Source organism: Hyla sarda, unplaced genomic scaffold (assembly GCF_029499605.1).
Source record: "Hyla sarda isolate aHylSar1 unplaced genomic scaffold, aHylSar1.hap1 scaffold_1185, whole genome shotgun sequence".
In the NCBI taxonomy this organism is placed as follows: Eukaryota; Metazoa; Chordata; class Amphibia; order Anura; family Hylidae; genus Hyla; species Hyla sarda.
This window is the reverse complement of record NW_026607808.1, coordinates 7449-30428: the sequence shown is the minus strand read 5'-3', so window position 1 is coordinate 30428 and position 22980 is coordinate 7449. Positions and strand designations below refer to the sequence as shown.

The following is a 22980-nucleotide window of genomic DNA, read 5'->3' as shown; positions in this document are numbered from 1 at the left end:
AAGAAGGTCACATAGCCTCAAGATGTAGCCATACGATAAGGTGCAACCTCTGCGGAGAGGAAAATCACGATTTTAATTCCTGTCCCCATAAAGCAAAAACTACGATGGGTGGGTCAAGGCTGGGCCCACCCAAAGAGGGGACAGGACAAAAGACGTCCTTTTTTAAGATGCCCAAACCCCAGATGGCAGGTACTGATGGGTCCAGGCCCAAGACCTCTGGTGCTCCATCGGGGGGCCCACCGGTGGTAGTGCTAGGGGGAGGCCATGGGGATTCCACGAAGCCCGGGCGGGTGATCGAGTTTACTGCCCGGGAAATTGAAAGACGTCGATCGACTTCCTACCTGGCTCAAGAGCCCGCCGAAACTTCTGAAGGGGGCTCACCTGTGGCGGGTGGCAGCCGACGGGCCTCGGTGGGGGCAAAAGTGGACCCAAAATTGCAGCATAAGCCAGGTACTGGCTTGGCCCAGGGTCGCCCTGCTCCGGACGAAGAGGCCCCGGTGAAAGCCCGCCGGAAGGGGAGCCAGGTGGCCAGGTCTGAGCCCGGTCCTGTTACTCCGCCTATACAGGACAGGGCCAAGAAGACAAGTGGCGCCAAACCAGGGTTTGCTGCCCCGCCAGCAGTGGACCCGGTGGGTAAAACTGGCCATCGTCGATCGATGGGGAAGTTGGAGCAACAGTCCTCAGCAACGCTTGCTGGGGAACAAGCGATGAAAACTTCCCAAGGTAGCGGCAAAGGTTCCGGAAAAGAGGCCTCACAGGCCCCTGTGCAGCAGTTCCAGTCGTCAAATTATGAAAGAAGACGCAGATCCATCAGCCGGGGGCCAGAGATTACATCGAGTGAGAGCAACACAGAGGATATGGACAGCAGTGTGACATTTAAAAGACAAAGAGAAGAAGAAGAGGAAGACATTCAAAGGAAAGCGGCGTGCCGTAGTTCGGACGAGAGCGAGCTCAGGGTCGGGGCATCATCGATCTCAAGCTCCGACCCTCAGAACATCAAGGAGCTGATGACCCCGCAGGCGGGGGATGACGGTACGCAGCTTATTATTGACTTTGATTCTCCAAGCACGGACTCTCCATAAACTATGCCTATCCCTGTAAAAATTGCCTCACTCAATGTGAGGTCCTTAAAGAGCCCTGATCGCAGGGCTGCTTTATTTTCTTATCTAGAGACATGTGACTTTGACCTTTGCCTGCTACAAGAATGTGGAATCCCTAGTAAAATGGACTATAAAGACTTAAAAGAAGACTGGAAGCTGGGCCCATCCATATGGTCCGGTGCAAATGACTGTCGTTCTGTGGGTGTTGGGCTGCTCTGCCGAGGCCAGTCCTTTTCTATTCATACAGTAACTGAGATTGTGCCTGGCAGAGCTCTTTTAATTCATCTATATTTTAATGGACTTTTAATTCGTGTTTTAAATGTGTATGCCCCTCCTGATAAACAGGAGCGGGCAGAACTATTTGAAATTTTACCACTGTTTTGTGTTGGGTCTTCCCCCCTGCTGGTGGGAGGTGATTTTAACTGCATACGTGATGGGGAACACCGGCAGGGTGGGGATATTAATCGTAAAGACCGCACTTCTTACCTGCTTAAAAATTTTATTGATGATTTTAATTTGAAAGATTGCTGGAAGGATCTCTTGCCGGAGGACCCAGGCGCCACATGGTCCAATGGAAGAGTGAGCTCCAGAATCGATTTTATTTTTTCCTCTAGAGCTTTTAAACCCCTGAAATGCACGCTCGAGCAGAATATCTTCTCTGATCATAAGCTCCTCTTGGTGGGCCTGGAGCTAGAGGGGGAGCAAAAAGCAAAAAGGGGCCTCTGGAGATTAAACACCACACTCCTAGAGGACCCTGAGATAAAAGAGGAGTTTGTGCGGACCTACCAATGCTGGCAATCACAAAGAAAACCCCACGAGCCTATGCTGCACTGGTGGGAGGGCACCAAATCTAAAATCAGATTTTTTTTTATCAAAGCAGGTAAGAAGAAGGCAAAAATGGAAAAACAGTGGTTTTATGTTCTTAACATGCGTTTAAATGTACTTTTTAAATTGAAAGAAGCTGGTATGGATGTAGAAAATGATATTTTAAACCTTAAAACTGAAATAAAACATGCCATAGAAAAGAAAGGGAAACAAATCATTTTTAACTCACATGTGCAGCACCTGGAGGAGGGCGAGAAATGTTCCCGTTTCTTTTTTAAAAAAGTGATGAATAGGAGGGATATCATCCAAAACCTTGAGGGTGAATCCACTCCAAAAGGCATGTTAGATGCAGTTTTTAACTTCTACCAGCTTCTTTTTAATAAGAAAGATCTTAATCCATCCTTTTTAGAACATGTTCTTAATTCCCTTGATTTTAAGCTAGATGTTTTAGACCAGGAGGTTTTATCCCGTGATCTTAACTTAGATGAACTTTTATTTGTTTTTAAAAGTTTTTCTAGTGGGAAGGCCCCTGGGGAAGATGGTTTACCCATCGAATTTTATTTAGCTTTTTGGGATATTTTAAAGGATGATATGGTTTTATTGTATAAAGAAACTTTTATTGTTAATGAACTTCCCCCTTCCTGGAGGAGGGGGATTGTATCATTACTTTTTAAAAAGGGTGAAAAGGATATGCTAAAAAATTGGCGCCCCATCACACTTTTAAATGTCGATTATAAAGTTTTAGCCAAGTTATTAGCTGTCCGTTTTAAACCTTTTATTCATAAATTAATTCACCCAAATCAGGTTTGTGGGGTACCTGGAAGGTCTATAGCTGAATCCCTAAATATTTTAAGAGATGTTTTATGGTATTTTAAGGATAGAAATCAAACTGTAGCAATTTTATCCTTAGACTTTGAAAAAGCCTTTGATAGGGTCTCCCATGAATACCTGTTTTTAGTTCTTAAAAAGATGGCAGTGCCTGAAACGATTTTAAGCCGAATCATGCTTTTATACCGATCCTGTTTTAGTCAAGTCTCTGTTAATGGCTTTTTAACCAGCGGTGTTCCTCTTTTATCAGGTGTCAAACAGGGCTGCCCCCTGTCCCCACTCCTTTTTATTTGCGCAATCGAACCACTGATGGCCCTCCTCAGAAAAGACCGGGTAGTAAGAGGCGTACCGATACCTGGTGGAGGAGGGACCCATCTAAAGGTGTTGGGGTACATGGATGATGTCACCATACTGTGCCCGGACTCTCCATCCATGAGGGGGGCATTGAGGAACACCAGCTATTTCTGCGAGGTCTCTGGTTTTAAGCTAAACACAGATAAATGTGACTGTTTTTATATTGGCTCCTGGGATTCATCCATCACCCCAGGAGTCACAATGCAACAGGATCAAATTAAAGTTTTAGGTATTGTTTTTAACCAGGTCAATGATGGGAGCCCTAACTGGGATTCAGCTATAGCTAAGATGGAGAAGAAGATTTTAATGTGGAATCTTAGAAACCTTACCATGGAGGGGAAGATTTTAATAATAAAGATGGTTTTACTCCCTATTATGCTATACATTGCCATGGTATTTCCTCCATCTATTTTATACATTAAAAAAGTAACTAGAATTGTTTTTTCTTTTTTATGGGGTTCAAAAATGGAGAAATTAAAGCGTGATTTTATGTACAAAAGTAAAGATAATGGCGGGAAAGATGTTCCTAACCTTTTTACTTTCTTTTACATAAAGTATTTCTGTTTCTGTTTTAAAATTATTAAATCCAATGGCATTTTTAGCTGCTTTTTAAGGTACGCTGCGGGCATGGTTTTTAAAAGATGGTTGCGCATCCCTCTGAACGCTCCGGTGCTTCTGTGTCCCCCAAAACATTATGTGGTGTTGGAAAAGACAGTCAGGCTCCTAGGTCTCCAAGATTTGGAGCCTGACATACTGGGGGACCAGAGAAAGGTATCAAAGGTCCTCAGGCGGAGTGAGGTTACCCTGGCAGTGTCCAATTTCACACAGGCAAGATCCAAAAAGGTATGGCGGAACGTGTACGGGAAGTTTCTGGCGAATGTACACAGGGATCTTGCCTGGGCAATCGTCCACCAGTGCCTCCCTACTCGTGAGTTCCAGCACAGGCGAGGACTGGTGGCGAGAGCCAAGTGCCCGAGAGATGGCTGCGGAGTGGACGAAACGGTGCTGCACATATTTTGGAACTGCCCTTTTGCACGGAAGCTTTGGAGGAAGGTAGGCCCACTTTTGAAGTGGGCCTGCGGCCTAAAAGATTTTAATCACGAATGTGTCTTTTACGGTCTTTTTAACTGCCCCAATTTTAAACAGCAGATGATCTGCTGGATGATTATTAATTGTTTTAAAAATGCCATCTGGAAAGTTAGGAACATCTTACTTTTTAAACATGATTTTATTGATGTTAAAAACTGTATAAAGCTGGCCCTGAGTGAGATGTACATCTATTACCTAAGAGACAAGAAACAGTTGGGGGCCAGCGAGGCAGCATCCATGTGGTGTCTGCCTCTATGGAACGAAATAACAGTATAATCAGTTTTTATGACATTTGTATAATGTTTTATCCTGCCATTTTTATTTTTTCTCCTTTTATTACTGGTTTTATTATTTGTATTTTAAAACTTTTGTGAACCTTTTATTATTTTGCATTTTAAATTTTGTATGGTTTCTTATTTATTCAATAAAATTTTGTTGAAACCTTATCTGTTCTTATCAGTTTAATATCTGATACGTCCCCTATCTGGGGACCATATATTAAATGGATTTTTGAGAACGGGGGCCGATTTCGAAGCTTGCTTCCGTCGCCCTATGCATTGACCCGATATGGCAGTATCTTCGGGTACAGTGCACCACCCCCTTACAGGGTTAAAAAGAAAGATTCCTACTTTCATTGCTACCTGCTTGCTGGCTAGCCAGCTAGCCAGCCCTGTGGGCCTTGCTGCTGCTGCAGCCAAAAAACAAAAGGTGGTGCTGCTGCTGCTGCTTCTGCTGCTTCTGCTTGTGTCTGGCCGCTGTTGGAGCGTCCAGGCACAGGACTTCTGCTGCTGCTGACTAAATGGCCTCCTTAATTGGATCATTTGAGTAGCCAGCACACCTGTGCAGGTAGGGCATGACATGATAGGCAGCTGCCTTGATAGCGGGTGGGTGCTGAATGTTCCTAATTGACAAAATAAGATTAATGCTTATGAAGAAATATAAAATCTCATCCCTCGCGCCACACCCCTACCCCTTAATTCCCTGGTTGAACTTGATGGACATATGTCTTTTTTCGACCGTACTAACTATGTAACTATGTAACATAACATGGGGGGGGGTCTCCTGGCTGTTCACACAGGTGTGTCATTGCTGTACATTGACCATGCATTGCTTCTGTGGTATTGCAAAGGCAAAGACAAATGCTTCCAGCCATCCATTGCACTAATGGATTGGTCATCAGCTGGCTGTCTATGTCCCGCATCAATATAGACCAAAGTACAGAGGGTTAGGCTATGCTATTGTGCACCTACCTGATGCATCAGAAGGTGCGAGGCCCTTGCTAAATTCTGTGCACAGACTTTGAGATCTATACTTTAGACTGTATCTAAACCTGCTCCAACATGGACTGACATTCTGGCCTACTTTCAGCCGATGCGACTTGTCTGTCGCTGAACAGTCGCTTTTTATGTATTCAGCACCTATGTATAATGTTGTAAAAATGCTCTAGAAGCTAAAGTCGCAGAAATGTCACACATATTTGGCCTGCAACTTTCTGTGCGACAAATTCAGACAGGAAAAATCAGTATAAATCCTTAGAAAATTATCCCCCAGTGTCTCCATCTGCTGGCGGTATTGAATAAGCATTGCTGCACTGATGGGGTATGCATTAGACAAAAAAAAAGAAGAAAAAGAAGAATAATACGCCCAGAAAAGAGGCGAAAAGGAGAAAAACGTAAAAAAACGTGAAAAAAAAGTAAGAGGAAGAGAAGGGAAAAAAAGGTGGAAATGGGTTTAAAAGTGATTTCGGCGGAGATATATATATATATATATATATATATATATATATATATATATATATATATATACGCGCACACACACACATATATATAAACGTATTCTCCGTTGAGATATTGCAGCCGCTGCTGTGTCCAGGCCCAGGAGCCTTAGCACTGTGCTGTGATGTCACTCAATACCACTGACATCACTAGGTGTAAACAACATCTCTCCTTTGCTGTGTATGTGACTATGGAGCTGTTTGGTGATGTCGTCTATTATGGCCTTCATAGAAGCAACAGGAGATTGTTGCATCCATCTAGAACCCTCAGAACTACAGTGCTATGATGTCACTCACTTCCACAGGCCTTGCAGAGTGTAAACAACAACAACCCAGCTTTGTTGTGTATGTAACCATAGGGATTTGTGATGTCACCTAGAACCTTCACAGCAGCGACAGCTTTATGAGGAGCATCAGCACTGCTCTGCCTGAGCAGAACCATCACCGCCATAGGTTGTCAAATAACCCGGGTTTAACCCACACAGGTAAGTCCAATGGGGTGCAGGCATGTCCTCTATGCTTACAGCTTCCCGTGGGTGTTGGTTTGATACCGTTTGGGGACAGCCAAGGAGGCATCTGCAGGCAACAAAGGTAGGTGTGTGCTTGTGTGTGTGTTTCCTATGCAGATCCTAAGCCCAGTGTCACATGCAAGTAGGAGGAGTAAGAAGGGTTCCTGGCAAATCCGGGTTATGGATTGCATTTAAAAAGGCCCCGTGGGAGTGCAATGGGCCCCTGTCTTGCTGCTTAGCAATAATGGTATGGGTTTAGGTTCTGCTGTGTGTACTGGTGGTTGACTGCCCCCCAGCCCAGAGTGTGCATGGAAAATTGTCTGGCAGCCTCCCTGACAGCAAGCAGTGATAGTGCCCATGAAGGGGACCTTGTTGGGCCCGCCCCTTTCACGGTTATCGCTTCTCGGCCTTTTGGCTAAGATCAAGTGTAGTATCTGTTCTTATCAGTTTAATATCTGATACGTCCCCTATCTGGGGACCATATATTAAATGGATTTTTGAGAACGGGGGCCGATTTCGAAGCTTGCTTCCGTCGCCCTATGCATTGACCCGATATGGCAGTATCTTCGGGTACAGTGCACCACCCCCTTACAGGGTTAAAAAGAAAGATTCCTACTTTCATTGCTACCTGCTTGCTGGCTAGCCAGCTAGCCAGCCCTGTGGGCCTTGCTGCTGCTGCAGCCAAAAAACAAAAGGTGGTGCTGCTGCTGCTGCTTCTGCTGCTTCTGCTTGTGTCTGGCCGCTGTTGGAGCGTCCAGGCACAGGACTTCTGCTGCTGCTGACTAAATGGCCTCCTTAATTGGATCATTTGAGTAGCCAGCACACCTGTGCAGGTAGGGCATGACATGATAGGCAGCTGCCTTGATAGCGGGTGGGTGCTGAATGTTCCTAATTGACAAAATAAGATTAATGCTTATGAAGAAATATAAAATCTCATCCCTTCCCCAATATCGCGCCACACCCCTACCCCTTAATTCCCTGGTTGAACTTGATGGACATATGTCTTTTTTCGACCGTACTAACTATGTAACTATGTAACATAACATGGGGGGGGGGGTCTCCTGGCTGTTCACACAGGTGTGTCATTGCTGTACATTGACCATGCATTGCTTCTGTGGTATTGCAAAGGCAAAGACAAATGCTTCCAGCCATCCATTGCACTAATGGATTGGTCATCAGCTGGCTGTCTATGTCCCGCATCAATATAGACCAAAGTACAGAGGGTTAGGCTATGCTATTGTGCACCTACCTGATGCATCAGAAGGTGCGAGGCCCTTGCTAAATTCTGTGCACAGACTTTGAGATCTATACTTTAGACTGTATCTAAACCTGCTCCAACATGGACTGACATTCTGGCCTACTTTCAGCCGATGCGACTTGTCTGTCGCTGAACAGTCGCTTTTTATGTATTCAGCACCTATGTATAATGTTGTAAAAATGCTCTAGAAGCTAAAGTCGCAGAAATGTCACACATATTTGGCCTGCAACTTTCTGTGCGACAAATTCAGACAGGAAAAATCAGTATAAATCCTTAGAAAATTATCCCCCAGTGTCTCCATCTGCTGGCGGTATTGAATAAGCATTGCTGCACTGATGGGGTATGCATTAGACGAAAAAAAAGAAGAAAAAGAAGAATAATACGCCCAGAAAAGAGGCGAAAAGGAGAAAAACGTAAAAAAACGTGAAAAAAAAGTAAGAGGAAGAGAAGGGAAAAAAAGGTGGAAATGGGTTTAAAAGTGATTTCGGCGGAGAAATATATATATATATATATATATATATATATATATATATATATATACGCGCACACACACACATATATATAAACGTATTCTCCGTTGAGATATTGCAGCTGCTGCTGTGTCCAGGCCCAGGAGCCTTAGCACTGTGCTGTGATGTCACTCAATACCACTGACATCACTAGGTGTAAACAACATCTCTCCTTTGCTGTGTATGTGACTATGGAGCTGTTTGGTGATGTCGTCTATTATGGCCTTCATAGAAGCAACAGGAGATTGTTGCATCCATCTAGAACCCTCAGAACTACAGTGCTATGATGTCACTCACTTCCACAGGCCTTGCAGAGTGTAAACAACAACAACCCAGCTTTGTTGTGTATGTAACCATAGGGATTTGTGATGTCACCTAGAACCTTCACAGCAGCGACAGCTTTATGAGGAGCATCAGCACTGCTCTGCCTGAGCAGAACCATCACCGCCATAGGTTGTCAAATAACCCGGGTTTAACCCACACAGGTAAGTCCAATGGGGTGCAGGCATGTCCTCTATGCTTACAGCTTCCCGTGGGTGTTGGTTTGATACCGTTTGGGGACAGCCAAGGAGGCATCTGCAGGCAACAAAGGTAGGTGTGTGCTTGTGTGTGTGTTTCCTATGCAGATCCTAAGCCCAGTGTCACATGCAAGTAGGAGGAGTAAGAAGGGTTCCTGGCAAATCCGGGTTATGGATTGCATTTAAAAAGGCCCCGTGGGAGTGCAATGGGCCCCTGTCTTGCTGCTTAGCAATAATGGTATGGGTTTAGGTTCTGCTGTGTGTACTGGTGGTTGACTGCCCCCCAGCCCAGAGTGTGCATGGAAAATTGTCTGGCAGCCTCCCTGACAGCAAGCAGTGATAGTGCCCATGAAGGGGACCTTGTTGGGCCCGCCCCTTTCACGGTTATCGCTTCTCGGCCTTTTGGCTAAGATCAAGTGTAGTATCTGTTCTTATCAGTTTAATATCTGATACGTCCCCTATCTGGGGACCATATATTAAATGGATTTTTGAGAACGGGGGCCGATTTCGAAGCTTGCTTCCGTCGCCCTATGCATTGACCCGATATGGCAGTATCTTCGGGTACAGTGCACCACCCCCTTACAGGGTTAAAAAGAAAGATTCCTACTTTCATTGCTACCTGCTTGCTGGCTAGCCAGCTAGCCAGCCCTGTGGGCCTTGCTGCTGCTGCAGCCAAAAAACAAAAGGTGGTGCTGCTGCTGCTGCTTCTGCTGCTTCTGCTTGTGTCTGGCCGCTGTTGGAGCGTCCAGGCACAGGACTTCTGCTGCTGCTGACTAAATGGCCTCCTTAATTGGATCATTTGAGTAGCCAGCACACCTGTGCAGGTAGGGCATGACATGATAGGCAGCTGCCTTGATAGCGGGTGGGTGCTGAATGTTCCTAATTGACAAAATAAGATTAATGCTTATGAAGAAATATAAAATCTCATCCCTTCCCCAATATCGCGCCACACCCCTACCCCTTAATTCCCTGGTTGAACTTGATGGACATATGTCTTTTTTCGACCGTACTAACTATGTAACTATGTAACATAACATGGGGGGGGGGTCTCCTGGCTGTTCACACAGGTGTGTCATTGCTGTACATTGACCATGCATTGCTTCTGTGGTATTGCAAAGGCAAAGACAAATGCTTCCAGCCATCCATTGCACTAATGGATTGGTCATCAGCTGGCTGTCTATGTCCCGCATCAATATAGACCAAAGTACAGAGGGTTAGGCTATGCTATTGTGCACCTACCTGATGCATCAGAAGGTGCGAGGCCCTTGCTAAATTCTGTGCACAGACTTTGAGATCTATACTTTAGACTGTATCTAAACCTGCTCCAACATGGACTGACATTCTGGCCTACTTTCAGCCGATGCGACTTGTCTGTCGCTGAACAGTCGCTTTTTATGTATTCAGCACCTATGTATAATGTTGTAAAAATGCTCTAGAAGCTAAAGTCGCAGAAATGTCACACATATTTGGCCTGCAACTTTCTGTGCGACAAAGTCAGACAGGAAAAATCAGTATAAATCCTTAGAAAATTATCCCCCAGTGTCTCCATCTGCTGGCGGTATTGAATAAGCATTGCTGCACTGATGGGGTATGCATTAGACGAAAAAAAAGAAGAAAAAGAAGAATAATACGCCCAGAAAAGAGGCGAAAAGGAGAAAAACGTAAAAAAACGTGAAAAAAAAGTAAGAGGAAGAGAAGGGAAAAAAAGGTGGAAATGGGTTTAAAAGTGATTTCGGCGGAGAAATATATATATATATATATATATATATATATATATATATACGCGCACACACACACATATATATAAACGTATTCTCCGTTGAGATATTGCAGCCGCTGCTGTGTCCAGGCCCAGGAGCCTTAGCACTGTGCTGTGATGTCACTCAATACCACTGACATCACTAGGTGTAAACAACATCTCTCCTTTGCTGTGTATGTGACTATGGAGCTGTTTGGTGATGTCGTCTATTATGGCCTTCATAGAAGCAACAGGAGATTGTTGCATCCATCTAGAACCCTCAGAACTACAGTGCTATGATGTCACTCACTTCCACAGGCCTTGCAGAGTGTAAACAACAACAACCCAGCTTTGTTGTGTATGTAACCATAGGGATTTGTGATGTCACCTAGAACCTTCACAGCAGCGACAGCTTTATGAGGAGCATCAGCACTGCTCTGCCTGAGCAGAACCATCACCGCCATAGGTTGTCAAATAACCCGGGTTTAACCCACACAGGTAAGTCCAATGGGGTGCAGGCATGTCCTCTATGCTTACAGCTTCCCGTGGGTGTTGGTTTGATACCGTTTGGGGACAGCCAAGGAGGCATCTGCAGGCAACAAAGGTAGGTGTGTGCTTGTGTGTGTGTTTCCTATGCAGATCCTAAGCCCAGTGTCACATGCAAGTAGGAGGAGTAAGAAGGGTTCCTGGCAAATCCGGGTTATGGATTGCATTTAAAAAGGCCCCGTGGGAGTGCAATGGGCCCCTGTCTTGCTGCTTAGCAATAATGGTATGGGTTTAGGTTCTGCTGTGTGTACTGGTGGTTGACTGCCCCCCAGCCCAGAGTGTGCATGGAAAATTGTCTGGCAGCCTCCCTGACAGCAAGCAGTGATAGTGCCCATGAAGGGGACCTTGTTGGGCCCGCCCCTTTCACGGTTATCGCTTCTCGGCCTTTTGGCTAAGATCAAGTGTAGTATCTGTTCTTATCAGTTTAATATCTGATACGTCCCCTATCTGGGGACCATATATTAAATGGATTTTTGAGAACGGGGGCCGATTTCGAAGCTTGCTTCCGTCGCCCTATGCATTGACCCGATATGGCAGTATCTTCGGGTACAGTGCACCACCCCCTTACAGGGTTAAAAAGAAAGATTCCTACTTTCATTGCTACCTGCTTGCTGGCTAGCCAGCTAGCCAGCCCTGTGGGCCTTGCTGCTGCTGCAGCCAAAAAACAAAAGGTGGTGCTGCTGCTGCTGCTTCTGCTGCTTCTGCTTGTGTCTGGCCGCTGTTGGAGCGTCCAGGCACAGGACTTCTGCTGCTGCTGACTAAATGGCCTCCTTAATTGGATCATTTGAGTAGCCAGCACACCTGTGCAGGTAGGGCATGACATGATAGGCAGCTGCCTTGATAGCGGGTGGGTGCTGAATGTTCCTAATTGACAAAATAAGATTAATGCTTATGAAGAAATATAAAATCTCATCCCTTCCCCAATATCGCGCCACACCCCTACCCCTTAATTCCCTGGTTGAACTTGATGGACATATGTCTTTTTTCGACCGTACTAACTATGTAACTATGTAACATAACATGGGGGGGGGGTCTCCTGGCTGTTCACACAGGTGTGTCATTGCTGTACATTGACCATGCATTGCTTCTGTGGTATTGCAAAGGCAAAGACAAATGCTTCCAGCCATCCATTGCACTAATGGATTGGTCATCAGCTGGCTGTCTATGTCCCGCATCAATATAGACCAAAGTACAGAGGGTTAGGCTATGCTATTGTGCACCTACCTGATGCATCAGAAGGTGCGAGGCCCTTGCTAAATTCTGTGCACAGACTTTGAGATCTATACTTTAGACTGTATCTAAACCTGCTCCAACATGGACTGACATTCTGGCCTACTTTCAGCCGATGCGACTTGTCTGTCGCTGAACAGTCGCTTTTTATGTATTCAGCACCTATGTATAATGTTGTAAAAATGCTCTAGAAGCTAAAGTCGCAGAAATGTCACACATATTTGGCCTGCAACTTTCTGTGCGACAAATTCAGACAGGAAAAATCAGTATAAATCCTTAGAAAATTATCCCCCAGTGTCTCCATCTGCTGGCGGTATTGAATAAGCATTGCTGCACTGATGGGGTATGCATTAGACGAAAAAAAAGAAGAAAAAGAAGAATAATACGCCCAGAAAAGAGGCGAAAAGGAGAAAAACGTAAAAAAACGTGAAAAAAAAGTAAGAGGAAGAGAAGGGAAAAAAAGGTGGAAATGGGTTTAAAAGTGATTTCGGCGGAGAAATATATATATATATATATATATATATATATATATATATATATATACGCGCACACACACACATATATATAAACGTATTCTCCGTTGAGATATTGCAGCCGCTGCTGTGTCCAGGCCCAGGAGCCTTAGCACTGTGCTGTGATGTCACTCAATACCACTGACATCACTAGGTGTAAACAACATCTCTCCTTTGCTGTGTATGTGACTATGGAGCTGTTTGGTGATGTCGTCTATTATGGCCTTCATAGAAGCAACAGGAGATTGTTGCATCCATCTAGAACCCTCAGAACTACAGTGCTATGATGTCACTCACTTCCACAGGCCTTGCAGAGTGTAAACAACAACAACCCAGCTTTGTTGTGTATGTAACCATAGGGATTTGTGATGTCACCTAGAACCTTCACAGCAGCGACAGCTTTATGAGGAGCATCAGCACTGCTCTGCCTGAGCAGAACCATCACCGCCATAGGTTGTCAAATAACCCGGGTTTAACCCACACAGGTAAGTCCAATGGGGTGCAGGCATGTCCTCTATGCTTACAGCTTCCCGTGGGTGTTGGTTTGATACCGTTTGGGGACAGCCAAGGAGGCATCTGCAGGCAACAAAGGTAGGTGTGTGCTTGTGTGTGTGTTTCCTATGCAGATCCTAAGCCCAGTGTCACATGCAAGTAGGAGGAGTAAGAAGGGTTCCTGGCAAATCCGGGTTATGGATTGCATTTAAAAAGGCCCCGTGGGAGTGCAATGGACCCCTGTCTTGCTGCTTAGCAATAATGGTATGGGTTTAGGTTCTGCTGTGTGTACTGGTGGTTGACTGCCCCCCAGCCCAGAGTGTGCATGGAAAATTGTCTGGCAGCCTCCCTGACAGCAAGCAGTGATAGTGCCCATGAAGGGGACCTTGTTGGGCCCGCCCCTTTCACGGTTATCGCTTCTCGGCCTTTTGGCTAAGATCAAGTGTAGTATCTGTTCTTATCAGTTTAATATCTGATACGTCCCCTATCTGGGGACCATATATTAAATGGATTTTTGAGAACGGGGGCCGATTTCGAAGCTTGCTTCCGTCGCCCTATGCATTGACCCGATATGGCAGTATCTTCGGGTACAGTGCACCACCCCCTTACAGGGTTAAAAAGAAAGATTCCTACTTTCATTGCTACCTGCTTGCTGGCTAGCCAGCTAGCCAGCCCTGTGGGCCTTGCTGCTGCTGCAGCCAAAAAACAAAAGGTGGTGCTGCTGCTGCTGCTTCTGCTGCTTCTGCTTGTGTCTGGCCGCTGTTGGAGCGTCCAGGCACAGGACTTCTGCTGCTGCTGACTAAATGGCCTCCTTAATTGGATCATTTGAGTAGCCAGCACACCTGTGCAGGTAGGGCATGACATGATAGGCAGCTGCCTTGATAGCGGGTGGGTGCTGAATGTTCCTAATTGACAAAATAAGATTAATGCTTATGAAGAAATATAAAATCTCATCCCTTCCCCAATATCGCGCCACACCCCTACCCCTTAATTCCCTGGTTGAACTTGATGGACATATGTCTTTTTTCGACCGTACTAACTATGTAACTATGTAACATAACATGGGGGGGGGGTCTCCTGGCTGTTCACACAGGTGTGTCATTGCTGTACATTGACCATGCATTGCTTCTGTGGTATTGCAAAGGCAAAGACAAATGCTTCCAGCCATCCATTGCACTAATGGATTGGTCATCAGCTGGCTGTCTATGTCCCGCATCAATATAGACCAAAGTACAGAGGGTTAGGCTATGCTATTGTGCACCTACCTGATGCATCAGAAGGTGCGAGGCCCTTGCTAAATTCTGTGCACAGACTTTGAGATCTATACTTTAGACTGTATCTAAACCTGCTCCAACATGGACTGACATTCTGGCCTACTTTCAGCCGATGCGACTTGTCTGTCGCTGAACATTCGCTTTTTATGTATTCAGCACCTATGTATAATGTTGTAAAAATGCTCTAGAAGCTAAAGTCGCAGAAATGTCACACATATTTGGCCTGCAACTTTCTGTGCGACAAATTCAGACAGGAAAAATCAGTATAAATCCTTAGAAAATTATCCCCCAGTGTCTCCATCTGCTGGCGGTATTGAATAAGCATTGCTGCACTGATGGGGTATGCATTAGACGAAAAAAAAGAAGAAAAAGAAGAATAATACGCCCAGAAAAGAGGCGAAAAGGAGAAAAACGTAAAAAAACGTGAAAAAAAAGTAAGAGGAAGAGAAGGGAAAAAAAGGTGGAAATGGGTTTAAAAGTGATTTCGGCGGAGAAATATATATATATATATATATATATATATATATATATATATATATATGCGCACACACACACATATATATAAACGTATTCTCCGTTGAGATATTGCAGCCGCTGCTGTGTCCAGGCCCAGGAGCCTTAGCACTGTGCTGTGATGTCACTCAATACCACTGACATCACTAGGTGTAAACAACATCTCTCCTTTGCTGTGTATGTGACTATGGAGCTGTTTGGTGATGTCGTCTATTATGGCCTTCATAGAAGCAACAGGAGATTGTTGCATCCATCTAGAGCCCTCAGAACTACAGTGCTATGATGTCACTCACTTCCACAGGCCTTGCAGAGTGTAAACAACAACAACCCAGCTTTGTTGTGTATGTAACCAAAGGGATTTGTGATGTCACCTAGAACCTTCACAGCAGCGACAGCTTTATGAGGAGCATCAGCACTGCTCTGCCTGAGCAGAACCATCACCGCCATAGGTTGTCAAATAACCCGGGTTTAACCCACACAGGTAAGTCCAATGGGGTGCAGGCATGTCCTCTATGCTTACAGCTTCCCGTGGGTGTTGGTTTGATACCGTTTGGGGACAGCCAAGGAGGCATCTGCAGGCAACAAAGGTAGGTGTGTGCTTGTGTGTGTGTTTCCTATGCAGATCCTAAGCCCAGTGTCACATGCAAGTAGGAGGAGTAAGAAGGGTTCCTGGCAAATCCGGGTTATGGATTGCATTTAAAAAGGCCCCGTGGGAGTGCAATGGGCCCCTGTCTTGCTGCTTAGCAATAATGGTATGGGTTTAGGTTCTGCTGTGTGTACTGGTGGTTGACTGCCCCCCAGCCCAGAGTGTGCATGGAAAATTGTCTGGCAGCCTCCCTGACAGCAAGCAGTGATAGTGCCCATGAAGGGGACCTTGTTGGGCCCGCCCCTTTCACGGTTATCGCTTCTCGGCCTTTTGGCTAAGATCAAGTGTAGTATCTGTTCTTATCAGTTTAATATCTGATACGTCCCCTATCTGGGGACCATATATTAAATGGATTTTTGAGAACGGGGGCCGATTTCGAAGCTTGCTTCCGTCGCCCTATGCATTGACCCGATATGGCAGTATCTTCGGGTACAGTGCACCACCCCCTTACAGGGTTAAAAAGAAAGATTCCTACTTTCATTGCTACCTGCTTGCTGGCTAGCCAGCTAGCCAGCCCTGTGGGCCTTGCTGCTGCTGCAGCCAAAAAACAAAAGGTGGTGCTGCTGCTGCTGCTTCTGCTGCTTCTGCTTGTGTCTGGCCGCTGTTGGAGCGTCCAGGCACAGGACTTCTGCTGCTGCTGACTAAATGGCCTCCTTAATTGGATCATTTGAGTAGCCAGCACACCTGTGCAGGTAGGGCATGACATGATAGGCAGCTGCCTTGATAGCGGGTGGGTGCTGAATGTTCCTAATTGACAAAATAAGATTAATGCTTATGAAGAAATATAAAATCTCATCCCTTCCCCAATATCGCGCCACACCCCTACCCCTTAATTCCCTGGTTGAACTTGATGGACATATGTCTTTTTTCGACCGTACTAACTATGTAACTATGTAACATAACATGGGGGGGGGGGTCTCCTGGCTGTTCACACAGGTGTGTCATTGCTGTACATTGACCATGCATTGCTTCTGTGGTATTGCAAAGGCAAAGACAAATGCTTCCAGCCATCCATTGCACTAATGGATTGGTCATCAGCTGGCTGTCTATGTCCCGCATCAATATAGACCAAAGTACAGAGGGTTAGGCTATGCTATTGTGCACCTACCTGATGCATCAGAAGGTGCGAGGCCCTTGCTAAATTCTGTGCACAGACTTTGAGATCTATACTTTAGACTGTATCTAAACCTGCTCCAACATGGACTGACATTCTGGCCTACTTTCAGCCGATGCGACTTGTCTGTCGCTGAACAGTCGCTTTTTATGTATTCAGCACCTATGTATAATGTTGTAAAAATGCTCTAGAAGCTAAAGTCGCAGAAATGTCACACATATTTGGCCTGCAACTTTCTGTGCGACAAAGTCAGACAGGAAAAATCAGTATAAATCCTTAGAAAATTATCCCCCAGTGTCTCCATCTGCTGGCGGTATTGAATAAGCATTGCTGCACTGATGGGGTATGCATTAGACGAAAAAAAAGAAGAAAAAGAAGAATAATACGCCCAGAAAAGAGGCGAAAAGGAGAAAAACGTAAAAAAACGTGAAAAAAAAGTAAGAGGAAGAGAAGGGAAAAAAAGGTGGAAATGGGTTTAAAAGTGATTTCGGCGGAGAAATATATATATATATATATATATATATATATATATATATATATATATATATGCGCACACACACACATAGATATAAACGTATTCTCCGTTGAGATATTGCAGCCGCTGCTGTGTCCAGGCCCAGGAGCCTTAGCACTGTGCTGTGATGTCACTCAATACCACTGACATCACTAGGTGTAAACAACATCTCTCCTTTGCTGTGTATGTGACTATGGAGCTGTTTGGTGATGTCGTCTATTACGGCCTTCATAGAAGCAACAGGAGATTGTTGCATCCATCTTGAACCCTCAGAACTACAGTGCTATGATGTCACTCACTTCCACAGGCCTTGCAGAGTGTAAACAACAACAACCCAGCTTTGTTGTGTATGTAACCATAGGGATTTGTGATGTCACCTAGAACCTTCACAGCAGCGACAGCTTTATGAGGAGCATCAGCACTGCTCTGCCTGAGCAGAACCATCACCGCCATAGGTTGTCAAATAACCCGGATTTAACCCACACAGGTAAGTCCAATGGGGTGCAGGCATGTCCTCTATGCTTACAGCTTCCCGTGGGTGTTGGTTTGATACCGTTTGGGGACAGCCAAGGAGGCATCTGCAGGCAACAAAGGTAGGTGTGTGCTTGTGTGTGTGTTTCCTATGCAGATCCTAAGCCCAGTGTCACATGCAAGTAGGAGGAGTAAGAAGGGTTCCTGGCAAATCCGGGTTATGGATTGCATTTAAAAAGGCCCCGTGGGAGTGCAATGGGCCCCTGTCTTGCTGCTTAGCAATAATGGTATGGGTTTAGGTTCTGCTGTGTGTACTGGTGGTTGACTGCCCGACAGCCCAGAGTGTGCATGGAAAATTGTCTGGCAGCCTCCCTGACAGCAAGCAGTGATAGTGCCCATGAAGGGGACCTTGTTGGGCCCGCCCCTTTCACGGTTATCGCTTCTCGGCCTTTTGGCTAAGATCAAGTGTAGTATCTGTTCTTATCAGTTTAATATCTGATACGTCCCCTATCTGGGGACCATATATTAAATGGATTTTTGAGAACGGGGGCCGATTTCGAAGATTGCTTCCGTCGCCCTATGCATTGACCCGATATGGCAGTATCTTCGGGTACAGTGCACCACCCCCTTACAGGGTTAAAAAGAAAGATTCCTACTTTCATTGCTACCTGCTTGCTGGCTAGCCAGCTAGCCAGCCCTGTGGGCCTTGCTGCTGCTGCAGCCAAAAAACAAAAGGTGGTGCTGCTGCTGCTTCTGCTGCTTCTGCTTCTGCTTGTGTCTGGCCCCTGTTGGAGCGTCCAGGCACAGGACTTCTGCTGCTGCTGACTAAATGGCCTCCTTAATTGGATCATTTGAGTAGCCAGCACACCTGTGCAGGTAGGGCATGACATGATAGGCAGCTGCCTTGATAGCGGGTGGGTGCTGAATGTTCCTAATTGACAAAATAAGATTAATGCTTATGAAGAAATATAAAATCTCATCCCTTCCCCAATATCGCGCCACACCCCTACCCCTTAATTCCCTGGTTGAACTTGATGGACATATGTCTTTTTTCGACCGTACTAACTATGTAACTATGTAACATAACATGGGGGGGGGGGGTCTCCTGGCTGTTCACACAGGTGTGTCATTGCTGTACATTGACCATGCATTGCTTCTGTGGTATTGCAAAGGCAAAGACAAATGCTTCCAGCCATCCATTGCACTAATGGATTGGTCATCAGCTGGCTGTCTATGTCCCGCATCAATATAGACCAAAGTACAGAGGGTTAGGCTATGCTATTGTGCACCTACCTGATGCATCAGAAGGTGCGAGGCCCTTGCTAAATTCTGTGCACAGACTTTGAGATCTATGCTTTAGACTGTATCTAAACCTGCTCCAACATGGACTGACATTCTGGCCTACTTTCAGCCGATGCGACTTGTCTGTCGCTGAACAGTCGCTTTTTATGTATTCAGCACCTATGTATAATGTTGTAAAAATGCTCTAGAAGCTAAAGTCGCAGAAATGTCACACATATTTGGCCTGCAACTTTCTGTGCGACAAATTCAGACAGGAAAAATCAGTATAAATCCTTAGAAAATTATCCCCCAGTGTCTCCATCTGCTGGCGGTATTGAATAAGCATTGCTGCACTGATGGGGTATGCATTAGACGAAAAAAAAGAAGAAAAAGAAGAATAATACGCCCAGAAAAGAGGCGAAAAGGAGAAAAACGTAAAAAAACGTGAAAAAAAAGTAAGAGGAAGAGAAGGGAAAAAAAGGTGGAAATGGGTTTAAAAGTGATTTCGGCGGAGAAATATATATATATATATATATATATATATATATATATATATATATATATGCGCACACACACACATAGATATAAACGTATTCTCCGTTGAGATATTGCAGCCGCTGCTGTGTCCAGGCCCAGGAGCCTTAGCACTGTGCTGTGATGTCACTCAATACCACTGACATCACTAGGTGTAAACAACATCTCTCCTTTGCTGTGTATGTGACTATGGAGCTGTTTGGTGATGTCGTCTATTACGGCCTTCATAGAAGCAACAGGAGATTGTTGCATCCATCTTGAACCCTCAGAACTACAGTGCTATGATGTCACTCACTTCCACAGGCCTTGCAGAGTGTAAACAACAACAACCCAGCTTTGTTGTGTATGTAACCATAGGGATTTGTGATGTCACCTAGAACCTTCACAGCAGCGACAGCTTTATGAGGAGCATCAGCACTGCTCTGCCTGAGCAGAACCATCACCGCCATAGGTTGTCAAATAACCCGGATTTAACCCACACAGGTAAGTCCAATGGGGTGCAGGCATGTCCTCTATGCTTACAGCTTCCCGTGGGTGTTGGTTTGATACCGTTTGGGGACAGCCAAGGAGGCATCTGCAGGCAACAAAGGTAGGTGTGTGCTTGTGTGTGTGTTTCCTATGCAGATCCTAAGCCCAGTGTCACATGCAAGTAGGAGGAGTAAGAAGGGTTCCTGGCAAATCCGGGTTATGGATTGCATTTAAAAAGGCCCCGTGGGAGTGCAATGGGCCCCTGTCTTGCTGCTTAGCAATAATGGTATGGGTTTAGGTTCTGCTGTGTGTACTGGTGGTTGACTGCCCCCCAGCCCAGAGTGTGCATGGAAAATTGTCTGGCAGCCTCCCTGACAGCAAGCAGTGATAGTGCCCATGAAGGGGACCTTGTTGGGCCCGCCCCTTTCACGGTTATCGCTTCTCGGCCTTTTGGCTAAGATCAAGTGTAGTATCTGTTCTTATCAGTTTAATATCTGATACGTCCCCTATCTGGGGACCATATATTAAATGGATTTTTGAGAACGGGGGCCGATTTCGAAGCTTGCTTCCGTCGCCCTATGCATTGACCCGATATGGCAGTATCTTCGGGTACAGTGCACCACCCCCTTACAGGGTTAAAAAGAAAGATTCCTACTTTCATTGCTACCTGCTTGCTGGCTAGCCAGCTAGCCAGCCCTGTGGGCCTTGCTGCTGCTGCAGCCAAAAAACAAAAGGTGGTGCTGCTGCTGCTTCTGCTGCTTCTGCTTCTGCTTGTGTCTGGCCCCTGTTGGAGCGTCCAGGCACAGGACTTCTGCTGCTGCTGACTAAATGGCCTCCTTAATTGGATCATTTGAGTAGCCAGCACACCTGTGCAGGTAGGGCATGACATGATAGGCAGCTGCCTTGATAGCGGGTGGGTGCTGAATGTTCCTAATTGACAAAATAAGATTAATGCTTATGAAGAAATATAAAATCTCATCCCTTCCCCAATATCGCGCCACACCCCTACCCCTTAATTCCCTGGTTGAACTTGATGGACATATGTCTTTTTTCGACCGTACTAACTATGTAACTATGTAACATAACATGGGGGGGGGGGTCTCCTGGCTGTTCACACAGGTGTGTCATTGCTGTACATTGACCATGCATTGCTTCTGTGGTATTGCAAAGGCAAAGACAAATGCTTCCAGCCATCCATTGCACTAATGGATTGGTCATCAGCTGGCTGTCTATGTCCCGCATCAATATAGACCAAAGTACAGAGGGTTAGGCTATGCTATTGTGCACCTACCTGATGCATCAGAAGGTGCGAGGCCCTTGCTAAATTCTGTGCACAGACTTTGAGATCTATGCTTTAGACTGTATCTAAACCTGCTCCAACATGGACTGACATTCTGGCCTACTTTCAGCCGATGCGACTTGTCTGTCGCTGAACAGTCGCTTTTTATGTATTCAGCACCTATGTATAATGTTGTAAAAATGCTCTAGAAGCTAAAGTCGCAGAAATGTCACACATATTTGGCCTGCAACTTTCTGTACGACAAATTCAGACAGGAAAAATCAGTATAAATCCTTAGAAAATTATCCCCCAGTGTCTCCATCTGCTGGCGGTATTGAATAAGCATTGCTGCACTGATGGGGTATGCATTAGACGAAAAAAAAGAAGAAAAAGAAGAATAATACGCCCAGAAAAGAGGCGAAAAGGAGAAAAACGTAAAAAAACGTGAAAAAAAAGTAAGAGGAAGAGAAGGGAAAAAAAGGTGGAAATGGGTTTAAAAGTGATTTCGGCGGAGAAATATATATATATATATATATATATATATATATATATATATATATATGCGCACACACACACATAGATATAAACGTATTCTCCGTTGAGATATTGCAGCCGCTGCTGTGTCCAGGCCCAGGAGCCTTAGCACTGTGCTGTGATGTCACTCAATACCACTGACATCACTAGGTGTAAACAACATCTCTCCTTTGCTGTGTATGTGACTATGGAGCTGTTTGGTGATGTCGTCTATTACGGCCTTCATAGAAGCAACAGGAGATTGTTGCATCCATCTTGAACCCTCAGAACTACAGTGCTATGATGTCACTCACTTCCACAGGCCTTGCAGAGTGTAAACAACAACAACCCAGCTTTGTTGTGTATGTAACCATAGGGATTTGTGATGTCACCTAGAACCTTCACAGCAGCGACAGCTTTATGAGGAGCATCAGCACTGCTCTGCCTGAGCAGAACCATCACCGCCATAGGTTGTCAAATAACCCGGATTTAACCCACACAGGTAAGTCCAATGGGGTGCAGGCATGTCCTCTATGCTTACAGCTTCCCGTGGGTGTTGGTTTGATACCGTTTGGGGACAGCCAAGGAGGCATCTGCAGGCAACAAAGGTAGGTGTGTGCTTGTGTGTGTGTTTCCTATGCAGATCCTAAGCCCAGTGTCACATGCAAGTAGGAGGAGTAAGAAGGGTTCCTGGCAAATCCGGGTTATGGATTGCATTTAAAAAGGCCCCGTGGGAGTGCAATGGGCCCCTGTCTTGCTGCTTAGCAATAATGGTATGGGTTTAGGTTCTGCTGTGTGTACTGGTGGTTGACTGCCCCCCAGCCCAGAGTGTGCATGGAAAATTGTCTGGCAGCCTCCCTGACAGCAAGCAGTGATAGTGCCCATGAAGGGGACCTTGTTGGGCCCGCCCCTTTCACGGTTATCGCTTCTCGGCCTTTTGGCTAAGATCAAGTGTAGTATCTGTTCTTATCAGAACAGATTACCTGGCAGGGGAGATACCATGATCGCTACGGTCTGAAGAACTCCAAGCATTGTGGTAGAGATTTTGCGTAGTACGATTGCAGTACTTTTCGTTCTTATTAGAACCGCAT

General features: G+C 45.5%; 8 non-coding genes and 1 pseudogene across 8 annotated transcripts; all 9 read left to right on the top strand.

Annotated features, from left to right (window-relative positions):
* The first annotated feature begins 4609 nt into the window (after window positions 1-4609).
* Window positions 4610-4795, top strand: LOC130302905 (U2 spliceosomal RNA). Its single transcript, XR_008853049.1, has one exon. It is a non-coding gene; the product is annotated as a U2 spliceosomal RNA (small nuclear RNA).
* Window positions 4796-6874: 2079 nt separating this feature from the next.
* On the top strand, window positions 6875-7065 carry LOC130302865 (U2 spliceosomal RNA). Its single transcript, XR_008853009.1, has one exon. It is a non-coding gene; the product is annotated as a U2 spliceosomal RNA (small nuclear RNA).
* Window positions 7066-9150: 2085 nt separating this feature from the next.
* Window positions 9151-9341, top strand: LOC130302910 (U2 spliceosomal RNA). The gene has a single exon (XR_008853053.1). It is a non-coding gene; the product is annotated as a U2 spliceosomal RNA (small nuclear RNA).
* Window positions 9342-11419: 2078 nt separating this feature from the next.
* On the top strand, window positions 11420-11610 carry LOC130302898 (U2 spliceosomal RNA). Its single transcript, XR_008853043.1, has one exon. It is a non-coding gene; the product is annotated as a U2 spliceosomal RNA (small nuclear RNA).
* Window positions 11611-13694: 2084 nt separating this feature from the next.
* LOC130302887 (U2 spliceosomal RNA) lies at window positions 13695-13885 on the top strand. Its single transcript, XR_008853030.1, has one exon. It is a non-coding gene; the product is annotated as a U2 spliceosomal RNA (small nuclear RNA).
* A 2084-nt stretch (window positions 13886-15969) lies between these two features.
* On the top strand, window positions 15970-16160 carry LOC130302875 (U2 spliceosomal RNA). The gene has a single exon (XR_008853019.1). It is a non-coding gene; the product is annotated as a U2 spliceosomal RNA (small nuclear RNA).
* A 2089-nt stretch (window positions 16161-18249) lies between these two features.
* LOC130302904 (U2 spliceosomal RNA) lies at window positions 18250-18440 on the top strand. The gene has a single exon (XR_008853048.1). It is a non-coding gene; the product is annotated as a U2 spliceosomal RNA (small nuclear RNA).
* Window positions 18441-20531: 2091 nt separating this feature from the next.
* On the top strand, window positions 20532-20722 carry LOC130302864 (U2 spliceosomal RNA). The gene has a single exon (XR_008853008.1). It is a non-coding gene; the product is annotated as a U2 spliceosomal RNA (small nuclear RNA).
* Window positions 20723-22810: 2088 nt separating this feature from the next.
* LOC130302912 (U2 spliceosomal RNA) lies at window positions 22811-22980 on the top strand (annotated as a pseudogene).